The sequence below is a fragment of the Hemitrygon akajei genome, chromosome 20 (genome assembly GCF_048418815.1).
Source record: "Hemitrygon akajei chromosome 20, sHemAka1.3, whole genome shotgun sequence".
NCBI classification, from domain to species: Eukaryota; Metazoa; Chordata; class Chondrichthyes; order Myliobatiformes; family Dasyatidae; genus Hemitrygon; species Hemitrygon akajei.
In genome coordinates, this window is record NC_133143.1 from 36,348,879 (window position 1) to 36,371,673 (window position 22,795).

A 22,795-nucleotide genomic window follows, 5' to 3' on the forward strand; every position below is an offset into this window, starting at 1 on the left:
AGTGTTCATTTGTTAAGCCATCCAACACTTATCAGGCCAAACAATGTTCTGGTCAGCATGGTCAAGTCCTTGCTGACTTTTTCAACACTGACGTGGTTTAAGAGACATGATTACTGGCTTTTGATCATAAATGGCATTACTCATCAAGGAAATGTTTGACTCAGTGACAGTACATTCAACTTCACGCTTGAATCAGAAAACAGTGAGTCTGAGACCTAGCCACAAAGCATTAACTTATTGCTTGGGCTGTTTCTTCAGAGACAGTGCTGCTGACGATCAACACTAGCACACATCAAGGATATGTACTTAGCCCATTGCTCTACTCTCTCTACACCCATAACTGTCTGGCTAGGTAGGGCTCAAATGCCATCTATAAATTTGGGGTGATGATGCAACCTTTACTGGTAGAATCACAGAAAGAGATGAGAAGGTATACATGAGCAAGATATACCAGCAGGTTGACTAGCATTGCTGCAATAACTTTGCATTCAACGTCAGTAAGACCAAAGAACTGATTGTGGACTTCCAGAAGGGTAAGGTGATTGGACACACACCAGTCCTTGTGGAGGGATCAGAAATGGAGAGAGTGAGAAAGTTCAAGTTCCTGGGTTTCAAGATCTCTGAGGATCTAACCTGGTTCCAACATATTGATGCAGCTATAAAGAAGGAAAGACAGTGGCCATATATTATTGAGAGTTTGAAGAGACTTGATTTGTCAACTAAAACATTTGAAAACCTCTACAGATGTACCATGGAGAGCAGTTTGACAAGCTGCATCACTGTCTTGTAGTGTGTGTGTGTGTGTGTGTGTGTGTGTGTGTGTGTGTGTGTGTGTGTGTGTGTGTGTGTGTGTGTGTGTGTGTGTGTGTGTGTGTGTGTGTGTGTGTGTGTGTGTGTGTGTGTGTGTGTGTGTGTGTTTGTTTGTTTGTTTGTTTTGGGGGGGATGTTAGAGGCTACTGCACAGGATCAGAAGAAGCTACAGAAAGTTGTAAACTTAGTCAGCTCCATCTTGGGTACTAGCCTCCATAGTATTCAAGACATCTTTGAGGAGTGGTGCCTCAGAAAGGCGGCGTCTGTTATTAAGGACACCCATCACCCAGGGCATGCCCTCTTCTCATTATTACCTTCAGAAAGGAGGTACAGAACCATAACTGTGTGTGTATATATATATATATATATATATATATTTACTGTAATTGATTTACCGGTACTTATTCTTTGTTCTATGTTATCATGTATTGCATTGTACTGCTGCTGCTAAGTTAACAAATTTCACAACATATGCCAGTGATATTAAACCTGATTCTGAATGGTATAGCAATGTTGATAAGTCCATTCGTTAACTGGAATGTCAAATCCTGCCTATTGAATTGAATTGACTTTATTTCTTACATCCTTCACATACATGAGGAGTAAAAATCTTTATGTTATGTCTCCGTCTAAAGGGGCAATGTGCAATCATTGTAACTTATAATAATCTATAATAAATAGAAAAGCCAATGTAACATAGAGTACACTCAAATCAGCGTGAGTTCATTTGTTCAGTTAGATGCTAAAGATTCTGTTTGAAAATGTGTTGTTTTGCATAGCTTGTCAATGCTTTTGCTTGGATGATAACATTAACATAGTTATTGGCTCTCAAGAGCTTCAGGAAGTGTAAGGATGAGAATGTTGTTTCTTCATAAATGCAAATTCATTTTTTTACCTAATATTCAACCATTTGTAAAATCCTAGCCAAGAGTGGATGACTTAGCAGAGAACAGGAAATGTCTGGAATTTTTTGCTTATCAAAGCTCCTTTCTACAATCTGCTAGTTTAATAATGAAGTAGAAAATCAAGGGGCTCTACTTATCATTTCAAACTCAGTCTCATTAATTGCAAGGAATTGGGAGAACAATGTCTTGTCTCTTGACTTATCACATTATTCCCATGACTGAGAGAGAATGCAGGGCTGCTAATACACATCATGTTTGCTTGATTAAAACTGAATTATTCATTATTAATAATCTGAAAATTCTTTTTTTGCCTTCTTCATTAATGTCAAGGATCTATTTAAAACCAATGAATTAATACTTCTAATAGGATTAGAGTGGAATTTCTGCTTAGCATATTAAACATTTCAGTGTTGGTATTCTAAGCTAAAATTTTTAGGACTTTGGCAACAGTAGACAGAAGAAAAAAATCGACCACTTAATCTGTACATCCTGAGGTAAATTGAACAAAATCCTCAATTCCATTTGGATTAAATACCCAGATGTGTTAATTTCCAGCAGAAAGACTACAAATGCCTCCTACTGTGTTAATTTGCATTTATAATAGAACCTTTAAAATAGTAAATCTTCAAATGGAACGTCAAAATAAGACAAAAAAGGTGATTTCACTCCAAGCCAATGAAGATGATATTAAGCCTAAATATCAACTTGGGCAACGAATTGGAGCACATTTATATTTGAGAATTGGTTGTTATTAAATCTAGATGAAGGGTCACAATCTAAAATGTTAACTGTTCATTTCTGTCTACAGATGTTGCCTGACCTGTTGAATTCTTTCAGCTTCCTAGGCATTATTCCAGATTGCAGCTTCTGCAGTCTCTTGTGTCTCTGGAATTGTCGTGCTGAGCGTGCTGGTTGCCTGCCCACTGGAAATGTTTTTCATTCATTTCTGGTTGAGAGCTTCATGTTCAGCAGCAAGGCATGGCACACAAAGTGATGAAAGTTCAAGTTCACGCTTATTGTCATTCAACTGTACACACCGCCAAATGAGACAAAGTTCCTCTGGACCAAGATGCACAAAGCAGTACACATAACTCACACACATAACACATAAAGTAATATCACAATAAAGAAATTGACAAATAATAATGTATACATGAAACAAGTTAAAAGTAAACAATATAATGTGACTGGTGCTTCATATGTGATGAGACCTTGGTGGGCTGGGTATTCAATAGACCTGTGGCCTTGTGGAAGAAACTGTCCCAGAGCCTGTTGGTCCTGACTTTTATGCTGCGGTACCATTTCCTGGATGGTAGCAGCTGGAACAGTTTGTGGTTGGGGTGACTCGGATCTCTGATGATCCTTCGGGCTCTTTTTACACACCTGTCTTTGTAAATGTCCTGAGTAGTGGGAAGTTCACATCTACAGATGTGCTGGGCTGTCTGCACCACTCTCTGCAGAGTCCTGCGATTGAGGGAAGTACAGTTCCTATACCAGGCAGTGATGCAGCCAGTCAGGATGCTTTCAACTATGCCCCGATAGAAAGTTCTTAGAATCTAGGGGGCCATAACCAAACTTCTTCAACAGTCTGAGGTGAAAGAGGTGCTGTTGTGCCTTTTTCACCACATGGCTGGTATGTACAAATCATGTGAGATCCTCATTGATGTTTATGCGAAGGAACTTAAAGCTCTTCACCCTCTCAGCCCCAGATCCATTAATGTTAAAAGGGGTTAGCCTGTCTCCATTCCTCCTGTAGTCCACAATCAGCTCCTTTGTTTTTGCAACATTGAGGGAAAGGTTGTTCTGACACCACTGTGTCAGAGAGATGACTTCTTCTCTGTAGGCTGCCTCATTATTATTTGAGATTAGGCCAATCAGTGTAGTGTCATCAGCAAATTTAATTAGAAGATTAGAGCTGTGGGTGGCGACACAGTCATGTGTATACAGAGAGTAAAGGAGGGGGGCTTAGTACACAGCCCTGAGGGGCTCCTGTGTTGAGGGTCAGAGGTGAGGGAGTCCAGTCTTACCACCTGCTGGTGATCTGACAGAAAGTCCAGGATCCAGCTACACAAACAGGGTGAAGGACGAGGTCTCTGAGCTTGTTGTTGAGCCTGGAGGGAATTATGGTGTTGAAAGCTGAACTGTAGTCCAAGAACAGCATTCTCACATAAGCAACCCTCTTCTCCAGATGTGTAAGGATGTTGTGTAGAGTTGTGGCTATTGCGTCATCTGCGTCGGTAGGCGAATTGTAGGGGTCACATCAGTGTGGGTGGCATCAAGCTGCAGATGTAGTCCTTGACCAGCCTCTCAAAGCACTTGCTTATTATTGAGGTGTTCATACATGTTACTTTGGTCTTTTTAGGTACAGAAACAATGGTGGATATTTTGAAGCAGGAAGGAACTCTACATTGGGAGAAGGAGAGAGGATCAGAGAGATTTCTGGTCAGATAGGGGGTATCATTGATAATTCTAAGGGCCCTGCATATGCAGTGCTCCTGACAAATTTCTCTAATATATGGAAGAGAGACCCAAATGATCTTCTCAGTGGTCCTCACAATCCTTTGTAGGGACTTGCAGTCAAATGCTAACCTTGCTAACCCGTACTAGACCATGATGCCATGAGTGACGTGGTAGTAACCTATACAAATACCATGTGAAGAATTCTTTGAAAGAACAAGAATGCTTAATCGATGAATACATAGTATTTACAACATCAGTCAAATATTACTGATATATTAAATACACAACACAGGCAAGCCACTGTTGTGTCATCAGTGTGAACTGGATCCAGCAGTGCAGTCATGCATCAGCAACATGAGCAGCAGTGGGCTGTGCAAGTAGCCCGGGGTGCACCAGTGCTCAGCATATAACCATATAACAACTACAGCGCGGAAACAGGCCTTCTCGGCCCTTCTAGTCCATGCTGAACGCTTACTCTCACCTAGTCCCACTGACCTGCACTCAGCCCATAAACCTCCATTCCTTTCCTGTCCATATACCTATCCAATTTTTTTTTTAATGACAAAAACGAACCTGCCTCTACCACTTCTACTAGAAGCTCATTCCAGACAGCTACCACTCTCTGAGTAAAGAAGTTCCCCCTCATGTTATCCCTAAACTTTTGCCCCTTAACTCTCAACTCATGTCCTCTTGTTTGAATCTCCCCTACTCTCAATGGAAAAAAAAACCTATCCACGTCAACTCTATCTATCCCCCTCATAATTTTAAATACCTCTATCAAGTCACCCCTCAACCTTCTACGCTCCAAAGAATAAAGACCTAACTTGTTCAACCTTTCTCTGTAACTTAGTTGCTGAAACCCAGGTAACATTCTAGTAAATCTCCTCTGTACTCTCTCTATTTTGTTGACATCTTTCCTATAATTCGGTGACTAGAACCATAAACAACACTCCAAATTTGGCCTCACCAATGCCTTGTACAGTTTTAACATTACATCCCAACTCCTATATTCAATGCTCTGATTTATAAAGGCCAGCATACCAAAAGCTTTCTTCACCACCCTATCCACATGAGATTCCACCTTCAGGGAACTATACACCATTATTCCTAGATCACTCTGTTCTACTGCATTCCTCAATGCCCTACCATTTACCATGTATGTCCTATTTAGATTAGTCCCACCAAAATGTAGCACCTCACACTTATCAGCATTAAACTCCATTTGCCATCTTTCAGCCCACTCTTCTAACTGGCTTAAATCTCTATGCAAGCTTTGAAAACCTACTTCATTATCCACAATGCCACCTATCTTAGTATCATCTGCATACTTACTAATCCAATTTACCACCCCATCATCCAGATAATTAATGTATATGACAAACAACATTGGACCCAGTACAGATCCTTGAGGCACACCACTAGTCACTGACCTCCAACCTGACAAACAGTTATCCATCACTACTCTCTGGCATCTCCCATCCAGCCACTGTTGAATCCATTTTACTACTTCAATATTAATACCTAACGATTGAACCTTTCTAACTATCCTTCCATGTGGAACCTTGTCAAAGGCCTTGCTGAAGTCCATATAGACAACATCCGCTGCTTTACCCTCATCAATTTTCCTAATAACCTCTTCAAAAAATTCAATAAGATTTGTCAAACATGACCTTCCACACACAAATCCATGTTGACTATTCCTAATCAGACCCTGTCTATCCAGATAATTATATATACCATCTCTAAGAATACTTTACATTAATTTACCCACCATTGGCGTCAAACTTACAGGTCAATAATTGCTAGGTTTACTCTTAGAACCCTTTTTAAACAATGGAACCATATGAACAATATGCCAATCCTCCGGCACCGTCCCCGTTTCTAATGACATTTGAAATATTTCTGTCAGAGCCCCTGCTATTTCTACACTAACTTCCCTCAAGGTCCTAGGAAATATCCTGTCAGGACCTGGAGACTTACCCACTTTTTTATTCTTTAAAAGCGACAGTACTTCCTCTTCTTTAATCATCATAGTTTCCATAACTACCCTACTTGTTTCCCTTACCTTACACAATTCAATATCCTTCTCCTTAGTGAATACCGAAGAAAAGAAATTGTTCAAAATCTCCCCATCTCTTTTGGCTCCGAATATAGCTGTCCACTCTGATTCTCTAATGGACCAATTTTATCCCTCACTATCCTTTTGCTATTAATATAACTGTAGAGACCCTTTGGATTTATTTCCGCCTTACTTGCCAAAGCAACCTCATATCTTCTTTTAGCTTTTCTAATTCCTTTCTTAAGATTCTTTTTACATTCTTTATATTCCTCGAGCACCTCATTTACTCCATGCTGCCTATATTTATTGTAGATCTCTCTCTTTTTCCAAACCAAGTTTCCAATATCCCTTGAAAACCATGGCTCTCTCAAACTTTTAAACTTTCCTTTCAACCTAGCAGGAACATAAAGATTCTGTACCCTCAAAATTTCACCTTTAAATGACCTCTATTTCTTTATTACATCCTTCCCATAAAACAAATTGTCCCAATCCACTCCTTCTAAATTCTTTCGCATCGCCTCCAAGTTAGCCTTTCTCCAATCAAAAATCTCAAACCTGGGTCCAGTCCTATCCTTCTCCATAATTATATTGAAGCTAATGGCATTGTGATCACTGGACCCGAAGTGCTCCCCAACACACACCTCCGTCACCTGACCTATCTCATTCCCTAACAAGAGATACAACACTGCCCCTTCTCTAGTTGGTACCTCTATATATTGCTGCAAAAAACTATCCTGCACCCATTTTACAAACTCCAAACCATCCAGCCCTTTTACAGAATGGGCTTCCCAGTCTATGCGATGGAGCATGATGGAGCATGATGGAGCTAAAGATGTTTCTGCCAACATTGACTGAGTATGGCCTTTCTGTCACAAAGTCCTGGATCTACTTACAGAGAGAGGTGTTGATTCCCAGTGAGGACACTTTACCCACCAGCTTCAGAGGTTTGATTGTATTGATCATAGTTCAGAGCAGTGTTGCTATTTTTTTAGCCCAACATACCCTCGAAGCATGTCATAGTTTGCAACACCCTCTTAGGCACAATATACTTTCTGGCACCCCCGTTATGTATAATATGTCTACCATATGCTAACATGAGAAAAATAATTCTGCTTTGATTTTTTATTTGTCTTTAAACTTAGCCTGCACAGCACTTGGGCACTGTACAACAGCTTCAATATCAATATGATCTCTGAGCTTGAAGGTATTTAGCAAGAATTGAAATATTTGGTTCAAGTTGTGACAGCAAAGTCTTAAGTCTCCAAGTGTAACAATGTCCAAGTGGTCTCTGGTTTTTTTTGTTAGTATGTGGTTCACTGCACTAAAGCCTCTTTCAACAAGGTAGGAGGATAGAAATTAAATGAAGAGCAGTTTGGCTCTTCTCTCAAGACCAGAAAACTTCAAATGACATTGTGGCCACATACTACAAAAGCTGATATTTTTGAAAAGAAGTTTTGCTTCTTCATCATTCTGAATTTTGATAACTTCTTCTTGCAAGCTCTCTTCCTGTTATTTCACCTTGCAAAGAAATGGATTCATTACCCAGTCCAGAATTTCTAAATTGCTCATATCCTTGAATCGATTCTGAAAATCCTTCTTCAGTGACTGCAGATATAAGCAGTACTCTTGCAAATCACCATCTGTGACTGCCATTATTTCCATGCAGGGAAACTGTGAGAACATTCTTCTCTCAATATTTTGCTTTTATACATTTCCAGCTTTCTGACAAATTGTACACTGCACTTTTTGCCTGGATTAAACTGAAATTCTCACCTTACAGTTTAATATTTAGAATGTTAATTTTGTCATACATATTGGTGAGGTGTGCCACATCTTCACAGAAAAGTTCAATCTTGTTTTCCAAGCTCTTGTCAACTTTGAGCAAAAATTTAGCCATTATCAAGAAGATCAAAGAAACATTTTAAGCAGCAGCATTTTGACAGCCAATCATTCAATCTCTTCATCATTATCTTGGCATAATTGGCAAAATATTCTGCTATTTAATGGAGCAGCTTTAATTTTGTCGATAGCAATATTTCAATAGTCATTCTTGAAAAAAGTCACCAGCTGAGGTTTTTGGCTGCAAGATGTTGATGATGAATTACACAATAAATTGCAAACAGACTTGGAATTTATTTTTTCATAAATGCCGCTAAACCAGCATGGCGATCTGTTGTATATGGTGCTCCATCTGTTGCACAAGAAATCATGTTCCTAATCTGAATACTTTTATTCTCAATATACATTTTGAGCTTGTTGTAGATAGATTTTCCATTTATATTTGTTTTTATCCTTTTACAGAAGAGAATCTCTTCAAAAACTTTTCCAATTTTGATAAACCATACATAAGTCATTGACAATATGTAATTGTCTCGTGCAGTTGACTCATTCAGTTGTATCCCAAATTCTGTTTTTCTGTAGCTCTGTGCATAGTTGATACTCAAAATCTTCATTCATTTCATCAGTACGATGAGCTACAGAGTTATTACTCAGAAAAATTGATTTTTAAATATTGGTATCCATTTTGAAAACAGTGGTGAGCACTTCTAATACAGCAGGCATTATTAATCTTTCACCAATTGTACTAGATTTTCCACACTTTGCTATCATTTTGGAAATGTTATAAGAAGCAATGAGATCACTAAGAAAGTCACTTTTAGCTTTCCAGGCAAATGACTCACATGCACAGCACTTTCCAAATGCTTCTTTCATCTTCTGGAACTGAGTAACGCCATATGAAGCCTTTTCAGGGTGTCTTTTACGGAAGTGTTCCTGCAATCTTGATGGGTTCATGACTTCATTCGATATTACAGTATTACAGATAAGAGACAGGGGGTGCTGCTGATCTGACGGGAACAGAATAAAACCATACTCCAGGTATTGACGAACTTTCTGTAGTCTCTGTTTCTTCGCAAGATTAGAATTCTAGGCTTCACTGCCTTCAGACTTATAGAGATTGCGCCATGCATACTTATCCATTATTAACAGGGATAAATGAAGATAAAAAATTAACACAAATTGGGAATACTGGATGTTGATGACTGCAGTGAGTTGACACAAATGGAACGATGGTAGCAGCGGGCAGAGGAACAGTGAGGCAAAAATGCAGATGATCAGTACACAGATTGGAATCTGAACGTCAGTCAGGATAGAGCTGATGTTCAGCAAGCTACCTTTATACTACTCCTGTTAGCACAACTGACTGATCACGTAAGGTCTCATAATCCCAAAGATAGTTCTTGACCGCACATATGAAGCCCAGGTCGCTTTGAGCACCTCAGGAGGAATCCTGGGGTCGGCAGGTTCACTGATTGGCTCTATTTCACCGCTTGGTTCCAGCCAGCGCTGCATGACCTGTTCTCCATAGATCTGTAAAGAAAGTTGAGGGGGTGTACCTGACTTACCAACAGTTAAGTTGCATGAACCCATTCTATGCCATGAGTCAGGGGGAACTGTTGGGGTTCTGGGTGCTAATTTATGCATCCTCAATAATGTTTGTTTGGTTGATTAGTTTTGGATGAGATTACTGAGTTTCAGATGCATTGTGGCAAGAGTGCTCACAGCCTGCAGAGCTGTGGTTCTTCCTGCATTCCAGTGCCTCATCTTTTTTCTTGGAACTGTTTGTTCCACTAATGGTCAGTCAGGTCTCCTGCCTCGAGTTAGGGTGCCGATTACCGCCTCCCCCCACAAGAATCTTGAACGCTCCCCCAATGACATCTATTTTCCCTAATGACCCCTTGGGGGAGGTGGTGCTGCTGCTATTGGGAATCCCTGATTTAGAGTCTAGGCAATGGAAGACATTGGCTGATGGGATTAATTTTGCCTAAAGAAGCCGATGTGTAGCTATTCTTCAAGAGAAAGTCACGATTCCAGCAATGGTTTGAAATCAACACTATGACTGAGGACAGCCCAAGGGTTTCTAAAAAATAACTGAAAGTATATTGTTTGGCTGATTTCTTTTCGCAAGGTCAGTAGACTTGAGGCCTCATGGTATCCCAACTGATCTGTGTAACAAACAGAAACTGGGGATCAAACCAAAGATCTTCCTGATCCACATAATTCAGCTACTCATTAACTGTCAAGAGAGATGACTTTTGAAATATTTTACAAAATACAGTAATAGTATTCTCCACCCATCAGCCTTTCATGAAAGAACCTCCGTTTTTCATACTTCTTTTCCTCTGTGCAATCACAAAAAGATGTATATCTTTTGTGCCTGTTAATCTTCAGTAATTAATGTTTTAAATCTCCTAATGAACTGGAATGTGCCCTGTGTGCAAGTCTTTAATATTTGATGTATTGCAGTTATACTGCATGTAATTATGGATTATGTCATTTGTTAAATGCATTATGCATGTGCTTCTTTTGGAAAAGAAATGCTTGAATTAAAAAAAAGGGAATGGAATTACATTCTTGTCTCAGATAATGGTGGCTATACACCAGGGCCTCACTGAATGGAAGGTTAAAATCAAATATGTAACAAGCTGAATAAAATATCAGTTTCAATAATTGTGCTGATAATATCCAAAGGAACCCTTCCCAAGTATTACAGCAGGTTTAAAAATAATAATTGAATGTAAGTATTATGCAAATTTTGTGGGACTATGTTGAGCAAGATGGAATAACTTATTCTAGGAGCCCCTACGGTCCTCCAAGTGAAAGCATTCTAAAGATTCACCTACCTCAAAATAAAGAAATTTCTCCTCATTTCAGTTCTAAATGTCTCTACAGATGTACTGTGGAGAGCATTCAAAATGGGGTTGCATCACTGACTGGCATGAGGGCCGACTGCACAGGATCAGAAAAGGCTGCAGAAAGTTGCAAACCCAGACCCATCATGGGCACTAGCCACCCCAACATCGGGGACATCTTCAAGGAGCGAAGCCTCACAAAGGCTGCATCCATCATTAAGGACCCCCATCACTCAGGGCATGCCCTCTTATCAATGCTACCATCAATGAAGAGGTATAGGAGCCTGAAGATACACACACTCAAGACTTTAGGAGCAGCTTTTTCCCCCTCTGCCATCAGACTTCTGAATGGATAATGAACCCATATATGTTAGACGAGAAGCTAGACTGGACTGCCAACACAGATGCCTTGTGAAGGAAGGCACAGAGTCGACTGTACTTCCTTAGAAGGTTGGCGTCATTCAATGTCTGTAGTGAGATGCTGAAGATGTTCTATAGGTCAGTTGTGGAGAGCGCCCTCTTCTTTGTGGTGGCGTGTTGGGGAGGAAGCATTAAGAAGAGGGACGCCTCACGTCTTAATAAGCTGGTAAGGAAGGCGGGCTCTGTCGTGGGCAAAGTACTGGAGAGTTTAACATCAGTAGCTGAGCGAAGGGCGCTGAGTAGGCTACGGTCAATTATGGAAAACTCTGAACATCCTCTACATAGCACCATCCAGAGGCAGACAAGCAGTTTCAGCGACAGGTTACTATCGATGCAATGCTCCTCAGACAGGATGAAGAGGTCAATACTCCCCAATGCCATTAGGCTTTACAATTCAACAGCCAGGACTTAAGAACTTTTTAAAAGCTATTATTAATGCTTTTTGAGATAGTGATTTAGATGCATATCATATTTTTTACTGAGTTAAGTATTGTATGTAATTAGTTTTGCTACAACAAGTGTATGGGACATTGGAAAAAAGTTGAATTTCCCCATGGGGATGAATAAAGTATCTATCTATCTATCTATCTATCTACTTTTTTTGCTCCCTTTTTGGACTACTTATTTAATTTCACTGTTAAATATATTTCTTATTGCTTTTTATTATTGCAATGTACTGCTGCCTCAAAACAAATTTCATAGCATTTGCCAAAGATAATAAATCTGATACTGATTCTTATTCTTCCATTAGTGTGAGACTTTGACCCCCCAAGAACATTCTCCATACATCCACTCTGGATCCATCATGGAGACCATGGACCAACGTGTTGGAACAGGAATGGTGTGTTGAATTAAAATGGTTTGGCCACCAGGAAATCATCCCTCTTGTGGACAGAGCAAAAGTGCTCGACAAAGCAACCCCCCAATCTATGCCGGGTCTAATCCAATAGATACTTTTTTTAACCTTGCCTAATTTTTCAAACTACATATATGTCACCATATTCAATGCTAAGATTTATTTTTTTGATGGGATCCATAGTATCTAAAAAGAAACACAACAAAGTCAATGATGACTGCACACAAGGCGGGCAAACAACCAATGTGCAAAAAACAACAAACCGAGCAAATCCAAAATAATAATAATAATAATAATAAAGCAATAAATATTGGGATCATGAGATAAGGAGTCCTTGAAAGTGAATCCATAGATTATGCGAACAATTTGGTGTTGAGTGAATGAAGTTATTACCTCTGGTTCAAGAGCCTGAAGCCGGAGATATGAGTCCCAAGGCACCTGTACCTCCTTCCTGGTTGGCATCAATGGGAAGAGATGGTGAGGGTTCTTGATGATGGATGCTGCTTTCCTGCAACAGAAGTCCATGTAGATGTGCTCTTTGGTGGGAAGTCCTTCACCTGTGATGGACTGGTCTGAATCCACTGCTTCTTTCATTCACCAGCATTGGTATATCATTGGTGTTTCCATAGCAGGGGGTGTTGAAACAAGTCGATATTCTCTCTACCACACATCTACAGATGTTTGTCAGGGTTTTAGATGACATGCCAAATCTTCGCAAACCTCTAAGGAAGTAGAGGCACTGCCATGCATTCTTTATAATGGCACTTACGTGCTGGTTCCAGCACAGATCTTAGAAGCTATAACAATGAGGAATTTAAGGTTGCTGACACTCTCCACCTCCGATCCTCTGATTAGCGGTGGCTTGTGGAGCTCTCGTTTCTCCTCCTGTAATCACTAATCTCCTGTTTGGTGTTGTTGACATTGAGTGAGAGGTTGTTGTTGTGGCACCACCCAATCTCCCTCCAGTTTGCTGATTTGACATCTCCTTTGATTTGGCCAACAATAGTGGTATCATCAGCAAACTTAAATATGGCATTGCAGGTGTACTTAGCCTCACAGTCATGCCCTGGTTCATATGGTTCATATTTTCTCTGTTATGCTGTTGTGCATAAGCTGCTTGTTTGGGTTACTGTTGAAGGTAAGAGATAGGAGAATTGTGTGCCATCCATTAGGATGGCTGGAATTAGGAGAGGTTTCTCTGGTAAGAGACACTAAAGTTGTGCTTGGGGCTTTTGTTAGGGGGAGAAGAGAGAAGATGCCAGAGAGAAGAAGTTGTAGGAGTTGACCTGGAATGGGTCCGTGATTCGGCGAAGCTTGGGGAGATCAAAAGAGGATCGGTGAAGGAGAAACCGTGAGCTCCAAATTGTGCACATTTGGACAGTTTCATTAAAATGGGCCCTTTTTCTTTTTTTGTTTTTTCTTTACTAAGCCTTTAGTCAAATTAAGAATTTTAAAGTTAAATCTTTTAATTTACTGTCTATTAGTTCATGGTACTTATTTGTAACAGGGTAACGAATCACACAGCAGCCACACAAACAGGGGTTTCTGGGGGGGGGGGGAGGGCTTGTGCTTCAATCTCCCACGTTTGGCGGGGCTGGGGATTGTCTTCCCTAGACCTACATCGCCGATGGAGCCAGAGTGTTTCAAGAATAAAGTGAGTAAACCGAGGGCTAAGCACACAGCCTTGTGCTGTGCTGTGCTGATGGAAATTGTGGAGGAGGTGTTGCTGCCAATCTGAACTGACTGGGGTCTACAAGTGAGGAAGTGGTGGAATCAGTTGCACAAGGAGGCATTAAGGTGAAGGATTTGGAGCTTATTGATTAGCTTTGATGGAATGGTAGTATTGAATGCCGAGCTGTAGTCAATGAAGAGTATCTTGATGTATGTGTCTTCACCATCCAGATGTTCCGCTGTTGAGTGAAGACCCAGTGAGATGGCATCTACTCCTAACCTGATGTGACGGTAAGGAAATTAAAGCAGATCAAAGTTGCTTCTCAGGTAGGAATTGATACTTTGCATCACCAACCTGTCAAAGCACTTCGTCACAGTGAGTGCAGGTACTATTGGATGATAGTCATTGGGGCACAGTACCACGTTCTTCAGCACCACTATAATGGAAGCCTACTTGAAGCATGTGGGTACTTCAGACTGCTGAGCGAGAGGTTAAAGATTTTTTGAGAATACTCGAGCTGGGTAACCGAAGATTATTCTTTTAAATGTGCCTTTCAGAAGTTTACTACAAGCTTGATCAGCCCTTACATAACATTTTGATCCATCCTAAATTTTATTTTCAGTAGATTGTATCAAATTTTAAACACTTTACTCGCTTTTCATGAAAGGCTGCTGGGTGGGGAATACTGCTAATGTGTTCTAATCTAGGTTGCTGTGGGGTTAGTCTACATTCTGACCCATAGACTTTCACAGAGAAAAATCTCAGCGCGTTTAATTATCGACTGGAAAGTCAGGGTTCCTTTACATCTTAAAGCACTGGTGAATCAGAATCAAAATCAGGTTTAATATCACTATCACATGTCGTGAAATTTGCTAAATTAGTGGCAGCAGTACAGTGCAATACATGATATAGAAAAAAATAAGTTAATTATAGTATTTATATTAAATAGTTAAATTAAAAATAATGCAAAACCAGAAATAATATACAAGAAAAGCGAGGCAGTGTTGCTCTGGATTGTGACCTCTTCTTTGTCCATATGTGTTCAAAACAGCAATTGATGTGTTTCTGGATATTAAGTGAATCGATGGGTGCAGGAAAATGGCCTTAAAGTGAAAAATCAATCTCAAAGATGATAAATGATGACATTGTCTTGAAAGTCTGAAAGGTCCTGAAGGTTGTTACCATGGAACTCTTGATGATTTAGACAACTGGACACAAAATTGGATGAGAATGATTAACAGACACAAGTAAGTTCACAGTGGACACCAAAATTGGTGGCTTACTGGATAATGAGGAAGGTTGTCGAAGGTTGCAACAAGTTGCCACCGGCAAATTAGGGAAAGGAATGGAATTTAACCTGGAGAAGTGTGAAGTTTTACAGTTTGGGAAATTAAGCTGGGCCGGACATACCTAGTGAATAGTAAGGCCTTGTGGAATGTTATTTAACAGCAGGACATTTGAGATCAAGTACATACTCCCTTGAAAGTGGTAACACAGCTAGACAGGGTGGTGAGGAAGGCATATGGCACGTTTGGCTTCATTGTCAGAGGCAGTGAGCTATGTTATACTAGTACAAAACACTGATCAGGCTACCTTTGGAGTATTGTGTGCAGTTCTGGTCACTACAGGGAAGATGTGATTAAACTAGGAAAGGAGCAGAAAAGACACACAAGGATGTTTAATCAACACACATCAAATGCTGGAAGAACTCAGCAGGCCAGGCAGCATCTGTGAAAAAGAATATAGTTGCCATTTCAGGCCGAGACCCCTTGGCAGGAGAAAAAACAAATGTGGGGTAGAGTTAAAAAGTGGGAAGATGGGATGGACAAACACAAGGTGATAGGTGAAACCAGGAGGGGGAGGGGTGAAGTAAAGAGCTGGGAAGTTGAGTGGTGAACGAGATACAGGGCTGAAGAAGGGGGAGAATGATAGGAGAGGACAGAAGGCCATGAAAGAAAGAAAAAGGGGGAGGTACGTCAGTGAGAGGCGATGGGCAGGAAAGGAGGTAATGTAATAGAGGGAAAAGAGGATAGAGAATAGTGAAGGGGGTTGGGGGGCATTACCAGAATTTTGAGAAATTGATGTTCATGCCATCAGGTTGGAGGATACCCAAATGGAATATAAGGTGTTGTTCCTCCAACCTAAGTGTGGCCTCGTCATGACAGTGGTGGAGGCCATGGATAGACATATTGGAATGGGAGTGGGAAGTGGAATTAAAGTGGGTGGCCACTGGGAGATCCCGCTTTTTCTGGCAGCGGGATTGTAAATGCTTGGCGAAGTAGTCTCCCAATCTACGTCAGGTCTCACCAATATACGGGAGGCCACACTTTGAGCACTGGGCACAGTATATGACCCCAACAGCCTCACAGGTGAAGCGTTGCCTCAGCTGGAAGGACTGTTTGGAGCCCTGAATGGTATTGAGAGAGGAGGTGTAGGGGCAGGTATAGGATTTGTTCTGCTTGCAAGGATAAGTGCCAACAGGGAGAGCAGTGGGGAGTGGGGAATAGACAAGGGAGTTGCGTAGGGAGCGATCCCTGTGGCAAGCAGAAAGTGGGGGGAGGGAAAATGTGTTTGGTGGTGGGATCCCATTGGAGATGGTGGAAGTTTGGAGAATTATGTGCTGGATGCAGAGGCTGGTGGTGTGGTAGGTGAGGATGAAAGATTCCTACTATCCCTGGTAGGGTGGCGGGAGGATGGGATGAGAGCAGGCATGCATTAAATAGAAGAGATGCGGTTGACGGCAGCATTAATGGTGGAGGAAGGGAAGCCCCTTTATTTGAAGCAGGAGGACATCTCTTTTCTTCTGGAATGAAAAGCTTCATCCTGAGAGCAGATGCGGTGGAGACCGAGGAATTGACAGAAGGGGATGGCATTTTTGCAAGTAACAGAGAGTCCGTGAGTTTGTAATAGACATCGGTAGATAAGCTGTCTCCAAAGTTAGAGACAGAGGGAGTGAGAGAGGGCAGGGAAGTGTCAGAAGTGGACCAGGTCAATTTAATTGCAGGGTGGAATTTGGAGGCAAAATGGGTGAAGTCAACAAGTTCTACATGGGTGCAGGGAACAGCACCAATGCAGTCATCGATGTAGGGTAGGAAAAGTGAGGGACGGCCACCAGTGTAAGGTCAGAATATAGACTGTTACACATAGCTGACAAACAGGCAGGCATAGCTGGGACGCATGTGAGTGCCCATGGCTACCCGTTTCGTTTGAAGGAGGTGGGAGGAGTAAAAGAAGAAATTATTTAGAGTGAGCACAAGTTCCGCCAGGTACAGGAGAGTGGTGGTGGAGGGGAACTGGCTGGGTCTGGTCTCCAGAAAGAAACAGAGAACTTTGAAGCCTTCCTGGTGGGGGATGGAGTGGTATAAGGACCGGACATCCGTAGTAGACGTAAAATGATTGGGGCCAGGGAACTTGAAATCATCGAAAGGTTCAAGAGCATGTGAAGTGTCACAGATGTAGGTAGGAAGAAACTGAACTGGGGGGGGGGGGGGGTAAACTAGAGTCGAGACGTGCAGATATGAGTGCAGTGGGGCAGGAACAAGCTGAGACAAGCAAATTTGTGGATCTTGGCTCAACGGGAGGTGCAGGATGCGGGGACTATGAGGTTGGTGGCAGAGGATGGGAGATCCCTAGAGTTAATAAGGTTGGTGATGGCATGGGAGACAATGACCTGGTACTCCTTAGTGGTGTGCTGCTCGAGGGGTAAGTAAAAGGAAGTGCCTGAATGCTGTCGCTGGGCCTCAGCAAGGTAGAGGACAGTATACCAGACTACTACAGCACCACTCTTATCTGCGGGTTTGTTGGTGAGGTTAGGATTAGTGCGGAGGGAGTAGAGAGCTGAGCATTCGAAAAGAATGAGGTTGGAACTGGAGAGAGGAGCGTTGAAATCAAGACAGTTGATGTCCCATCTGCAGTTGGCAATAAAAAGATCCAGAGCAGGCAGAAGCCATGAGTGGGTGTCCAGGACGAGGAAGAGGATTGGAGACAGGAAAAGGGCTCATCGGTACTGGGAGGAGAGTCCTTCCTTAAGAAGTAACCTTGGAGATGCAGTTGGAGGAAGAAGAGCTCAGTGTCATGGCAGGCGCGGAACTCACTGTGGGTGCAGGGGGACAAAGGTGAAGCCCTTATTGAGGTCAGAAGGTTCTGCCTCAGAGAGAGGAAGATCAGAAGGAATAGTGAAGACTTGGTCTGGATGAGAGCTGTGATTGGAAGGGGAAGAGGTTAGGTAGTGTCTGAGGAGAAGGGAGGCTTGGGGTGTTTAGGGATGGTGGGGTGAGAGGAAGATGGAGTTTCCAAATGCCCGAGCACTGGTGGTGGGACCGGAGAGAGACAGGATTGTGGAATGGTGGCAGGGGAAGGGGAGACAGGGATTCCAGCAGCAGTGCATGAAGACCCGGCCTGGAGTTCAAGGCAGAAGTCAGAACTGGAAGTTGCTGGGATTGGAGAGCTTGAACTATACAGATTTGCTAGGCTGTGCTTGTTCACCCTGCAGCAAAGGAAGCTAGAATGTGACATGATAGAAAGTCATTGATTGAGTAGATAGACATAGTCTTTCCAATAGTAGGGGCATCAAAAAGTGGAGGGCATAGTATTAAGATGAGTGGAAAATGAGTAGCTGGTAGCTGCAATGTACTGCCAGAGGTGGTGATGGAGGCAGCAACAGGAACAGCATTTAAAGAGGCATTTGGACAGGTACTTGAATGAGCGAGGTTTTAACAGATATGGAATTAATATACACATATGGGATTTCTGGCATAGGCATTGTGGCTGAAGAGCCTGTTCTATCCTGCACAACTCAATGATTCTATGTAAAATAGTCTTTTCTTGCTACTGCAACACACACAAAATGCTGATGGAACGCAGCAGGTCAGGCAGCATCTATAGGGAGAAGTACTGTCGATGTTTCGGGCCGAGACCCTTCATCAGGACTCTTGCTACTGTTCTACATTATGTTGTTGTTTCTATTATATTGCCTAGAGCTCAGAATAAAATAGAAAAAACAAGTCTAAAATCTGTGTGGTCCAATTTGCATATTTAGTCTGGACCAATCTGTGTAGCAACAGTTTGATAACAAGTTGGTCATAGCCAGATTTTAACTGTTCTCCTATCCCATTTCTGCCAGTGAGGAGTTAAAACTGGCCTCAGCTTCATATTGAATGATCATACCCTCTGGTTTTCAAACCAACTGCCTCTCACTTGCTTCCTCTCTCCCTCATGTATAAATTGGAGATATGTGATTATAGAAATAAGGTTATATCTAAATAAAGGTTTTAGAATTCAACATCTTAGAGCAGTTATCAGGAGCATTCATAAATTGTAAAATCAGTTTACTATAGTCACATGTACCGAAGCACAGTGAAAAACCAAAATGGAAATCGTGCATGCAGACTAGCTCATTACAACAGTACATTGAAGTAGTACCGAGTAAAACAGTAACAGAATGCAGAATAAAGTGTTACAGTTAAAGAGGAATTGCCATGCAGGTAGGTAATAAAGTGCAAGGCCATAATGAGGTAGATTGTGAGATTAAGAGTCCACCTTATTATGCTAGTGGATTGTTCAATGGCTTTATAACAGCAGGGTAGAAAGTGTCCTTCAGCCTGGTGGAACAAGCTATCAGGCTTTTGTATCTTCTACCTAATGGGATGGGGTATGATTGAGAAAGGGCAAATTACTTCTATCATAGCAACATGTATTAAGTTCCTTTTAATAAACAGACTCATTATGGCTTTGCTGCGACGGACTTGATTCTTTCGGTTTATTGACTTGATATTGCTATCAATTTAGTTTATCTCAGCTGGATGGTTTCACAGTTTGAAGTAAGAATCATTCTTCCATGCCATCTTAGATTTTTGCAAATTTAGACTAAGTGCAAGATTTGATGGATGCTTATGTCTGCAGCTGAACTATGCATGCAGTGGTGGACTGAGTTGTTCTGTAATATAGTATCAGCTGAGTATGAAACAGGACAAAAGCACAAATTCCATGATTGCAATAGCAACTGCCAGAACCAATTTATTTATGATACAATGTGCTGTCGAATATGGAATTGCTATTTATTCTATGGGTTTTGAATCATGGATTTATCTCATTTATAAATACTACCAAGGAGTATCAGATATATAAGTTTAATGTAAATTAAAATCATATAGTTTCTGAAATATAATTTTAATTCATAACACAACAGCCTATCTGCCACCCAAATCTTTATCCATACCTCTGCATTTCCAAGGGGAGGGCAATGAACATAGGGTTCGGGTGAAGGAGAAATAGCTCTTTGCCAGGAAGTGAAATAAACTTAAAGAACATTATTTATCTCATACTATTGTGGAAAATGTTGATCATCCTAGTTACTCTAATGTTTCTATCCGGATGAAGGGTCTTAATCCGGAATGTCGACTGTCCATTTTCTTCATAGACTACTGCCTGACTCATCAAATCCTCCCAGCATTTAGTGTTTTGCTCCAGATTCCAGCATCTGCAGTATCCTTTGTTTTTATTTGAAAACACCAGTACCTAAACTCATAGTGCCTAATATCCAGGCAACTCCCCTACCTACATTGATCTTATGCACGTATCAGACCTAACCGTTTCAATCAACAATAGACCCCGCCATTTTGTTATTTGAAATTTAATATTCTCATTTTCATATTTATAACCTTTCAGTTCTTTTTGCTGAATATATCTGTATGCACACACATATTTCCACTATCAATCACATCTCTAACATGACTACATATTCTGGGTAGCTCTTCCTAAACCCCTCTGCTCAATGTTAAACTCTCCCTCAAACCACCATTGAAAACCGATTTCATTGACCAAGCATTAGTTCCTCCATTATAATATCATCTATTGACTCACTAATATATTTAAACAAAACTAGAGTGCCCAGGACTGGATAACATACACTTGTGGCCACTTTATTAGGTACACCTGTATACCTGCTTGTTAATGCAAATAACTAATCAGCTGACTATGAGACAACAACTCAACATGCAGACGTGATCAAGAGGCTATTCAGACCAAATGTTACAATGGTGAAGAAATATGATCTAAATTACTTTGGCCATGGAATGATTGTTGGAGACAGTTGGGCTGGTTTGTGTATCTTAGAAATTGCTGATCTCCTGTGATTTTAATGCACGATTGTCTCTAGATTTTACAGAGAATGCTGCAAAATAAAAAACAAGCAAAAAGAACATCCAGTAAGTGGCAATTCTGTGGTCAAATCTCCTTTTTAATTAAAGAAGTCAGAGAAGAATGGCGGGTACTGGTTCAAGCTGACAGGAAAGCAATGGAAATTAAACAACAGCATTACAATGGTGGTGAGCAGAATATGCACAACATGTTGAACATTGAAGTGGGTGGTCTAAACCAGTAGTAGACAATGAATATACACTCACTGGCCATCGTCATAGGATGGCGGAGGTAGCTAATAATGTGGTAACTGAAAGTATTACAGAAAAGCAGATAGCTTTTTTTTTTAAGGATGTGACTAGTGGAACGTCATAGGCATTGGTGATGGGATCCCAACTTTGAAAATACATATCAATGATTTCAGCAGTGGTGCCAAGTGTAATATATCCAGGTCTGATGGCAATACAAACTAAATGGCAATGAGAGCTCTGAGAAAAGTTCAGAGAACATTTGGAAGAATATAATATGGTTACTTGAAAGGATGTGGTATAGAGCATGGAAAATAACAAGGAAATCCAGTACAAGGCAGATAAAAAGCCAATTACTTTTCAAATAATGAGGCTTTGAGTGTATTGATATTCAGAGCAACTTGAGTATCCTTGTGCATGAAACACAGAATTAATATGCAGATACAATAGTACTTAAGAATCCAAATGATTTGCCTGCCTTTACTTCAAGAGGATTTTGAGTGCAGGAGGAAAGATATCTTACTGAACTTGCAAAGGGTCCTGAATATAGTGGAGAAGTGCAATCTGTCTGGCAAAGGAAGGACTTACCCATGATACAGAGAATGTTTCACAGGTTCACCACATTGATTCTTTGATTGGGGAGAGACAATTGGCTAATGAGAAAATAGTAAGTAAATCAAATTTATACTCTCTGGAGTCTAGAAGAATAAGATATATTCCCTTAGAAACCTCCTGCCCAAGAGGGTACCAAATTCCCCAAGTTCTCTACTCAGCAGGGCTCATTTAATGTTAGTTGTCTGGATATTAAGGGATTCAAGGGATATGGAGTTCACACAGGATAATGAGGTCAGAGCTAAAATATCATAGAGTTATAGAATCATATGGTTAAGCAGTACAGGAGCAGGACCTTCATTTCAAATTACCCATGTCAATTAAGTACATATAACAGCTAGATACATTTGCCTATGGTAGGCCCCTATCCCTCTAAAACTTGTCTATCCATGTACCTGTCCAAATGGTTTTCAATATTATAGTTATAGTCTCTTACGTCATTTCCACTGATAACTTCATCCTCTGTGTGAAAAAGGTTACCCCTCATATTCTGTTAATGTCCTTTCCTCATCACCTTAAATCTATGTCCTTTAATTTTAGACTCCCTCATCATGGGGAAAAAAGACTGTGAATATTCAGCCTATCTACACCCCTCGTAATTTTATGTACTTCCATAAGGTGACATCTCAGCCTCCTGTGCTACAGATACATCTTTTTTATTGAAAAACGTACTCCTTCTTTTACTTCTAATGTTCTTCTGGTCTTACCATGGTAAGAAGAACTCACTATAACAAGACACTAAATGGACCAATACCCTATCCATAACTTCAGGTAAGAAGCCAATATCCTTGCTAACAAGCGCTTTTTACATTGGCCTAATTGGGATCCCCATAATGGTCCATTTTACTGCCTGCTAACAGCTGCTCTGCTGGTTGCCTTTCATTGCTACTCCTCCAAGTGAAACATTAGGATATAAAAAGTCTGC